Source organism: Heterocephalus glaber, unplaced genomic scaffold, assembly GCF_053883595.1.
Source record: "Heterocephalus glaber isolate CG9 unplaced genomic scaffold, H.glaber_assembly_v1.0 deba00001452, whole genome shotgun sequence".
Classification (NCBI taxonomy): Eukaryota; Metazoa; Chordata; class Mammalia; order Rodentia; family Bathyergidae; genus Heterocephalus; species Heterocephalus glaber.
Window position 1 is genome coordinate 2,679,588 of NW_028258302.1, and position 9,630 is coordinate 2,689,217.

The window sequence follows — 9,630 nt, forward strand, 5'->3', positions numbered from 1 at the left end:
GAGCCTTGCACCTAAGACCCATGTGTTCTGTTCCTGGCTGTGTGACCTTGGGAAGCTCTATACCCTCTCTGAACCTTACTCCCAGGCCTTGGCCTGTCCATTTCCCAGGGCTGTTTGGAGGATCAAATGCATGAAGGCAGGGAGAGTGCTTGGCACGTGAGCACAGCTCCTGACACAGCTGTCATTATCACTAAGCCATCGTTACAGACCTCTCTTGTGCCTGAGGCTTGAACTCCAAGGCTGGGTGGCAGGCAGGCAGCAGCGGGTGATGAACTCAGAGGCAGCCACAGCCCCTGGCTGACTCAGGCTGAGGAGATCCCGGGAAAAGAGATTGCTTTATGGTTAGCCTGAGGCAGCCAGGCTGTGCTTTCTCCTTCCCACCCCCAAGTTCCTCCAAATCGAGGCCACTAGGCCTTCCCAGCCCACTCAGAGCCTCTAATAAAGGGAGATAAAGGACCCTCCCTTGGGGGGGGGGGTCCACTCATCTGGGTTCTGCATGATCTTGGCAACTCTCACCCTCTCTGAACCAGCTTGAGTGTGCTGGCTGGGGGTGGGCAGCGGTCTTACAAGGATCCCTGGTTCAGTGTGGGGTGGGGGCACCCATTGCAGCTGAGCCCCTCTTTGCCCTCAGTAAGTGGCCCACAGTGTCCAACACTGCCTCCCTCCCCAAGAGTCTGGAGTTATTATTTTCACTTGACAATCTGGGAAACTGAGGGCCAGAGATCAGAAGATTCTCGCCCAAGGCCACACAGCCAATAGCCAGGACTGCGGCCCCTGCAGCTGCAGCCAGGGCAATCAAGGCCAGTCTGCTACAGCTGTCCATTCTCCAGGGGGCTCCCGGGTGGTGATGACTGGTGGATGTCCCCCACCTCTACTTACCTCTGCCCAGCGCCAGCCGGGTACCAGGGCTTAGATGAGAATCATCAGCCACAAAATCCTCACATAGATTCACAGGGCAGAAAGGAAGCAAAGCTCGGAGAGCTGGCTTGCCTGCCCGAGGTCACACAACATAGGAGTAGAGCAAGATTTTGCCCCCACATCTCTGCTCTGGCTCCTGTCCCCCCAGCTGCCTCCTCTGTTGGGCAGTTTTGGGATTAGAGACAAGGCCTCAGGGAGCCCAAAGGGAGGCCCTCTGGCCTCACAGACCCCTACCTCTGGCAGTCAAGAAGGAGTACACTTGGGCTGGGGATTTAGCTCAGTGGTTTCACCACCTGCTGTGCAAGCGCAAGGACCCAAGTTTGATCCCCAGTACCAAAAAAGAAAGAAGGGGTACACTCATCCTGCCTGTGCCCACCAGGCCGGCCTGGGCCCGTAGCTCCTTGCCAGGCCCAGATGTAAGCGTGAGGTCACTGGACCAAGCCAGCTCCCTGTCTGATCTTGCCGTGACTCAGCCTTGCTTTGCCAAACCTTCCCTTCCTGGGGGACCCCAACAATGGCCTGGGCTGCCCTGCTGCCCGCTCATCACTTAGGGCCTCCCTCCCTGAGTCACATGCAACTCCCCACCCAGCACAGTACGTAAACAATCTCCTCCTCTACCCCAGGCTCCTGAGTTCCCTCGGCTAACCCCCCAAGGCCAAGCTGAGGGATGGGGGGAGGGGTGGGTGTTCCTCCTGCTGCCCCAGAATCAGCCCCCAAGGCCAATCCCCTGGACCTGCTTTTGGGAGACTCTCTGGCCTTGACAGGAAAATCCAAACTGAGCTTGAGAGCTGAAGCCAAGAGCTCTGGCTGATCTGGATTCAAATCCCAGATTCTCCCTTGCCAGATGGGTGACCTCAAACAAGATACTGTTTCCTCATCTGGACAATAAGGGTTAAAGAACAAGCTTCAGCCCATGAGGATTCCAGGTGGAATCATAGGTGCCGGGAGAGTGGTTAAAAGGGCAGACCCAGATTCAAATGAATGAGCCATTTCACCGCTCTGAGCCTCAGGATCTCATCTGTAAAGTGGGAATAAAATGCGTGAATTCTGCTGTAACGAGTAAATGAGTAGAGGAAGGGTCTGTACAGTGTCTGGCACATGGGAAATGCTCACTGAGCAGGAGCTATGATTCAACCTGAAGGCACTGGGCACATGGCGGGGCCCAGGTTGGCTTCAGTGAAGATGGGGAGATGGAGAGTAGGTGGTCTGTCTGGTTCCTCCATTGGTGGTCTATGATGGTACCAGGCACCCTGGAGCACCCTCTGCAGGCCAAGCACTGAACTTTCCCAGGTGGAGGCAAAAGGTTCTCTGCAGAGGTCTTTCTGGGCCTCTGCTGGCCCTAACTTTACAAGGCACTCACAGAGTCCCTCACACCATAGAGGGCAAAGCAGATAGTCCAACAGGAGAAGGGGCTTGCCTGCAGTTGCATGCCTCCCAGGGCCCAGGATACCCTCACTCCCAGCCTCGGAGAGGGCGGCTCTCTGGGCAACTCACAGCACTCCGCCTACCCACTAAAGGTTTGAGGAAACCGAACAGACACCTGGCTTCCCAAACTCACTGGCAACAGAGTTGACTCTCACCTGTTACCCGTGTTTTCCTTGGAACATAGACCAGGAATACAGGGTTTCCTGGCCTTTGGCCATGAATCCTTCATCTGTGTTGCCCCATATTGCTCAGAATGTAGCTCCTCAAACTGAGACACTCATGGGACTGTGCTGTGCAGGGGACAGCTGCAGAAGAGTGGCCCCAGGAAGTGAACTTCAGTGACGTCCCCGTTCATATGTATTAAGCATATGATTCAGAAGAGGAGAGAGGGGTTAGAGGAGGTCTTGTGGGTGATGAAGGACAGGAAGATGGGAGCAGCACCAATTCCGGAGTTATACAGGCTTGGTTAAACCCCGACATTCCAGGACAAGCTCCTCAGCCTCTCAGAATCTGGAAAGGGGTAGATTGTTATACCTTGGGAGTTATTGCTGTAAAGATTCAGTGAGAACAGGATGATCACTGTGCTCTGTCATTAGGTATAATCAGTAATGACATTGGTCAAGCTCTTCCACATGGACTCCTCACCAGGGACATGTTGCCATGATGGTAGACACTTTATAGAGGGGGAAATTGGGACCTGAAGAAAGAGGAAAGGGCATGTGCAATGAGAAGTGGCCCCTGGATCCAAGCCCAGCTCAGCCTGACAGCAAAATGAGAGCCCTCAGCCACCAGCTTGTCCTCAAGAAGCCACAAGATAAGACCTGGCTAGTGGTGGCTGTGAATGAGGCCTGCATGGATGCTGAGAAGAGGATACATCTCATGTCTTGCTTGGAGTTGGGAATGCTCTCGGGGGAGGTACTATTTGTGACTGAAGGATGAGCAGGATAAATCAAATAGGAACAAAAAGGATGGGAAGCCTTGCATGCACCAAGGCATGAAGACAGAGAAGACAGCTCTGTATTCAGGATGGCCAGCCCTATGGTCTGGTGGGGACTTGTGTACCCAGATCAGCCCTGAGGGGATGATAGCACCGAGGAAAGATAGCTCAGGCTCAGATCCCAAGCAAGCCCAATGTTAGCATGAGCATTTGGACTTGGTGAGACATTTTACCTGGATGCCAGGCTGTGTCCTGACCACCAAGTTCCAGCTGAAGCCTGGTTTTTATAGGAAAACAGCTCACAAATCTCAACGGGCTTTTTGTCCAGTGTGACACTGTGTAGTGTGCCAAAGCAAATGTGGGTGATCAAAGCCAGCCAGGGTGAGTGCTTGCCTGAAAAAACTGAACAGGGGAGAGACCACTCATGGGGCTCCGGCCCATGGTATGAAGATGGCACAACCTCAGTAACACCTGGGCAGGGGGGAGTCTACTCCCTTCCAGGAGTGCATCCATGCTATGAGGCCCACCTGCCTTCCACCATGGCCCACAGCAAGGAAGGGAGGACTCAGGCTGGCTAAAAGAGCCTTCCTGCACCAAAGCTTCCATTGGCTCTGCCCCAAAGCTTTCCAGCAGCTGTCCAGTAGGATTTTTCCCCTTAGACACCTTTGACAGATGTTCAACTATGGAAGGTTCAACTATGGTGCCCCCTTGGTCATGTGGCCCGTGAGCAACAGAATCAGACTGGCCCACCCAACTTAACTCTGCTTTACCTCGGGCCTGGCCCAGTGCTGGGCCCTCATCTGTACCAGGTTGAGGGGTGTGGGGGGATTTGAGCCTGAGTCACAGGGCTTTGAAGCTAGCGGCCTCAGAGGTTCCACAGGTGGGCTGGTGACTGACTCACCCCCACACCCTGAGCCTGCCCCAGGCAATGGCTTCAGCTCTTGACCGCCCCACCTGTCAGAGTCCAGCTGTGTCTCTCCTGGGTCACCATGGCTCGAAATTCCCAAGAACTGGGCTGGCAGTCCAAGGTCCTTAGGCAAGGAGGTATCCCAGTCACACCTCTTCATAGGAATGCCTAAAATCATAATGGGAACTCCAGCTTTGCCTGCCTGCTGGGCACCAAGTTCTCCTGATGATGCACTAAGCACTTATTTTTAGCTGACACGGAATTGTAGAATGAAGTGCTGTATTTCTGCATGGCCCAGCCTCCTGGTGGCTCACTCCTTCCCAGAGGGGAAAGGCGGCCTCCTAGTGGAGCTCTGGGTGCGCCTTGGAAAACATGGGTTCTAGGCAACAGAGTAGGTGTGGCTCTGAAAAATACTGCACATCTTGTCTGGTGGTGGTGGTAGGATGGAGGGGAAGACTAGGGTTCCAGCCCCTCCAAGTACAGAGGCCTAGGCCTCAGAGAAGAGTCCAGAACCCTGGGTTTCTAGGATCCAGGGCTGGCAGGAGGACCGCTAGTGGCTATTCCTTCTCCTCAAACCTTGGTTTCCTCACCTGGGCCAACGGCTTTCCATTTCTAGGTTCTTGTCTGTTATTTTTCTTAAAGATTATCTCAAATCTTCACTACTTTTAAAAAAGATAACAGACGGGGAAAAAGGACCTAGATCCCCTCAATAAGAAGGAGTACCTATCCCAAGACACAGGCGTTGTCTGGTGAGAAGAAGCCATCTTGTTGTACTCCACTTCTCCCCTGCCTTTGACATGGACCATGTGCCCAGGCTCTGGACTGGGGATCCCAGAGAAGACCATGTGCCAATGAGCTCATCATCTGGTGAAAGGGTAGACCTCTCCCTAGGAAATAATCAGATAATTTCTCCAAGAAAAGCATTAACTTGCCAGGCAAAGGACTTCAAGCTTTGACCCTTCTGATCTCTCCCATCTCATCTCTCATGAAGAAGGATGAATGGATCACAGGCTGGTTAGGTAGCCATATGGATGGGAGGATGCATAAAAGGTTAGATAACAGGTGGATAGAGGATGGATGGGAGACAGATGGAGAATGATTGGATAGACAGGATGTAAAGCTGTTGGTCCCATGGTACATGAGTATAAGGGGAAAAGTCGTAGTCCTGCCTTGTATATCATTGTGTGAGTAAGTTGCATCCTTTGAGGCTTCATCTATAGTGAGAATCATGAGCCCAGCCTCCAGGTCTGTCTGGACATCCAGTGAAATAAGATCAGACTGCCAATGCCTGTGTAAGGGCTATGGCCAAACCTCAATCAGCCAGTGGCCTCTTGGGCATGGGTCATATGCTGTGTTTTGGGTTCAGGGACACAGATAGGAGACTTGCCTCTGCTTCTGGGCTCCCCAACTTTCCAAAAGCCTATGGGACTCTGCGTGGTTCAAGCAGGAAGGTGTCTTTGGAGAAAAGCTACTATAAAGGGCTCATCAAAGGCTGGGGAATCAGGAAAGCACACTTCCTAGCTGTCTGACATTGGGCAAGTCACTTATCTCTGAGCCTCAGTTTCTTCATTTATAAAATAGGGACTGATTACAGTACCTATATTGTGGATATGTTGTGACACTTAATAAAGCTAATAATGCATGTAAATCACCTGCCACAGGGCTTGGGATATATTGAGTACAGTACCCAATAAATCCTCACATACCCTATACTCCTAAACATCTAAGTGAAGATTCAGGCCCTTAATACCAAGAGAGACCTCAAAAACTTGGAGTCCAGAGATTTCCATCCAAAATGCTGAGTCTCTAAGTTGATTTTCCTATTTCAAAATGTCCAAGACTCACATAGCCACTTGACCTGGGTGCTTTGACTGTACAACATCTGTTTGGAATTTAGAATTTTAGAATTCCAACATTTCCATGGGCCTCGATGACCCCGTTCCGATTATTCTTAGATTAATAACAAACAAAGCACATGAATTATTTCTTTAAAGTACAATTTATGCGGAAAATATAAATCTTCCCAAATGAGCTGAGGTGGAGGGAGGGGGAGAACCAACGTGGGGTGTCCTTCAAAGAGGCCCTGGATATCAGGGGAGCCAAAGTACCACAGGGCTAAGGCTGCCCTTGTAGAGACTCAGCGTGAGGACCATAGCGTGGGTGGTGGCAGGCCTTGTGGGCTCAGGGTGAGCTGTGGCTGATGGCAGGAGGCCCAGACCACCCACCAGAGAGAGGCTGAGTGGCCCCTAGGCACAAGGAGGAGTAGCCCAACCTGTAGCCTTGGGGACAAGTAGTGATGGAGCATCTGATGCCCCCCTCCAAGTCCCTAAGCCCCCAGCCCAGGCTGGCTCCAGGGTCAGTGCCTTCCTAGTCTGTCATTGCCCATGGGCTCCTGACATCTCTTCCCGCTCTCCCCCTGCTAAGTCATTGGCATGGTATGTGCCTACACTCAAAACACTGTGTCCCTTCCATCAGCGCTACAACCAGAGCTTCCTGAAAGCTGGTGGGGCTGGGAGCCAATGGGGAAATGACTAGTTTTCAGAGGTGAGAGAGCAGAAGACCCCAAGCTAAGAGCAAGAGCCATGCAGCCAGCATGCAGAGCCTCCATCTGCAGAGCTCCAAACCAGGTCAGCTGGATTTGAATGCCTCGGGCAGAACTGACAGCACCTCTTGCTGTCAGTGAAGGCAGGATGACTGAGGCCAGGGAAGGGTCAGGACTAGCCCAAGGCCACAACAGTGACAGCAGCAGAGCTGGAACTATTCGTCCTGGTCCAGGGCCTTGCCTGCAACACCAGGCATCTGCACCGTGTTCATGGCTGGTGGACAGCTGCTTGATGGAACCATCTTTCCCCTTAGTGCACGGATCACAAAGGGAGCTTTGGGGTACACAGGAAGACAGCCCAGGCTCATCCCAATGCCCTAGCCCTTCTGCCAGTGGGGTCCCTCTGATATCTTTTACCAAAGGGATCCAGGATCCCAGGCACAATTGGGCCCTGGGAGAGTCCCAGGGTGTTGAAAGGGTGGAGTTATATTAGGAACTGAGAGAACATGCCCGGCCCCATTTCTGTCTTTAGAAAGTCATGCCTCCTCCAGGACCCCAGTTATCATATCTACCACGTGGGCGTGCAAACCAGAGGGGACTTCTATGGGGCAATTCCTAGCATCTTACCCAGAAACACACCTGAGCTGCCGTCTTCTGCCAGCTTTTCCTCCCCATCAGTCTCTCTTTATCAAACTGGGCTGGTGCCAAGCACATGAGTCTTCATTTGTGTGCAAAACAGTTCCCTTCAAATTCTGACAGGATAACCTTCTGTGATGCCGTGCCCTCCCTGCAGCCTTTAGAAACCCAGGCAGGTAGCAGGGCCAAGCTGGGTTTGGGTGCAGCAGGGCAGGGTGGTTGTTGGAGGCTGGAGCAGTGGGTTCAGGGGGCCAGGCCAGCTAGCAAGGGCAAGGACATGCAGCCAGGCCACCTAGAAGGAACAGGGAGAGTAGACCAGATCAACCAGGAGGGGCCAAGTGACTGTCAGAGCCCAAACTAAGAGATCCAGGGGGCTGGGGTCGGCTATTTTTAACTCAGCTTAATTTTCTCTACCTGGAAACCAGCAGTGGGGTAGCGCTATTCCAGGAAAGGTTTCACCCCGAGACCCTGCTTGCTCACGTTCCTGGGTCAGGCCTCTCCATTTCACAGGAGCCCTCCTCACCCAGCTGGAGCCCAGCATGGGGAAGGACAGACGGAAACCGGAGCCGGGCCCTGTGTGCAGCTCCTGTGATGACCCTGGGAGGCCCAGGCAGCAGCCTCTGCCCTGTCGTCATCTTCCGTTCACTCCCGGGAGGGATCCTGTCTCTGGTCCATTTAATTCTTCTATTATGTTCCCCAGACTCGCAGCCTCTGGCTCCCTATTGTTCCAGGCAGGCGTTTTGCATTTGTGTAAAGATTAGACACGTTAGAACCATGCCTCTGACTCCCTATGGTCTTTCTCTTTTACTTTCTCAAATCCGACTTCTTTCTTTCTCCCTAGCTATGCTCTGCTTCCTTGTTCTCCAGCTCTCTCCCTACGAGTCTTTATCTGCCTCCCTGTTTGTTTTCCTCTACTCTCTGACCCCCTCCTTCTCCCCAGGCAGTGCTTCAGCTTCTTTCTCCTCTTTCCAGCTCAGTAGTTTGCATTCTCCCCGCCCCACCCCCCCATCCCCAGCTCTGCTTAAGTCTGTATTCATATTCTCCCCAGAGGCTAATAGAAATGACTGGGAGCATTGCTCACCTCATTCCAGAAATGTTCTTCTGAATGCTTAGAGAGGTACAATGTGGGAGAGGGCAGTGTGCCCCACACAGGAGTCACTTGTGGTTTGCTTGAGAGACCAAGATCAGGACCCTGAGGAGGGCTCAGCCATGTGCCAGCTGCATGGTGAGGTGACTCTGCTCCTCTCTGAGCCTCCTCTAGGGCCGGCATGGCTGACACCAGATGGCAACAGCTGCCTTCTGGATGGCCGTGAGGAGGAGTCAAAAGTGTTTTGAGCATACAGTAGGTGCTCATTAAATGTTTATTTTCATTTCCACTGTGTCTGGCCTCATCCTGAGGGAAGGAGGAGGATGTGGACTAACCTGGTGCTCTATTGCTTCAGCCCCGCTTTACCAGGCTCCCACACACATGTGCTCTTGGGTGCACCCAGGGAAGAAGCAAAATTGCCCAGCCCTTGTAGCCTTCTGTTTTCCTTCATGGATATCTACTATGGAAACTAAAAGTGCTGAATATAGGAAGGAAAAACTTGGAGCCTGGGCCACACTATTAAAGGCAGACCTGCTGTGATTCATTCCCTTCCCTCAGGGAGCACTGAAGGCCTCCTACTGCACGCGGGACCACAGTGGGCGTCAAGAGCGCCAGGAGATAGGCCTGATGCCAGGAGTCAGGCAGCTCTGGGAATTCTGAGAAATGAGAGGGCCTTTCCTAATAGCCTAGAGATGAAGTCCCCGAGCAAATACCTCAGAGATGGACTCTGAGCCGGGCCTGGGCAGGCACAGAGTGGCTGCCAGTTCCCAGGGTGCTCAGCTCAGCACAGTGCATCCTTGTTCTTGTCTCCAGCGAGGCTTCTGGACTGACACAAGGACCAGGACCAGAATGCCAGTCCCCAAGAAGTGCCTGCCCCCTGCCTTGCCTTTGGTTATCCCCTCCCCCTTTTGCATGAAGTAGCCACTGAGGTGACAAGGTGTCCGCTCCTGTCCCAACTGGGAGCCTCACAGGGGCTTCTGTTTGGAAAGAACTCTGGAGCCTCCTTCTTTGTCTCAAGGGAGGCTGTGAGCCACAGAGAGCAGGAAATGCCTTCTTTTGGCCTGTTTTACAGATAAGGAAACTGAGGTCCAGGATGGCTATTCTTGGCCATAACTGCACAGCTGAATAGCTTCCAGAAGAGATCAGAACCCCTGCTCTGGGCCCTGTGGTGATGGAAG

At 52.9% G+C, this 9,630-nt stretch overlaps 1 long non-coding RNA gene across 1 annotated transcript in view; it reads right to left on the bottom strand.

Moving 5' to 3' along the window:
* Nucleotides 1–5,546: 5,546 nt before the first annotated feature.
* Nucleotides 5,547–9,630, bottom strand: part of LOC110347117 (uncharacterized) — a 47,545-nt gene continuing 43,461 nt past the window's right edge. The window contains exon 5 of the long non-coding RNA XR_015452691.1: nucleotides 5,547–7,657. This is a non-coding gene — a long non-coding RNA (uncharacterized LOC110347117). The remainder of the gene's footprint in view (nucleotides 7,658–9,630) is intronic.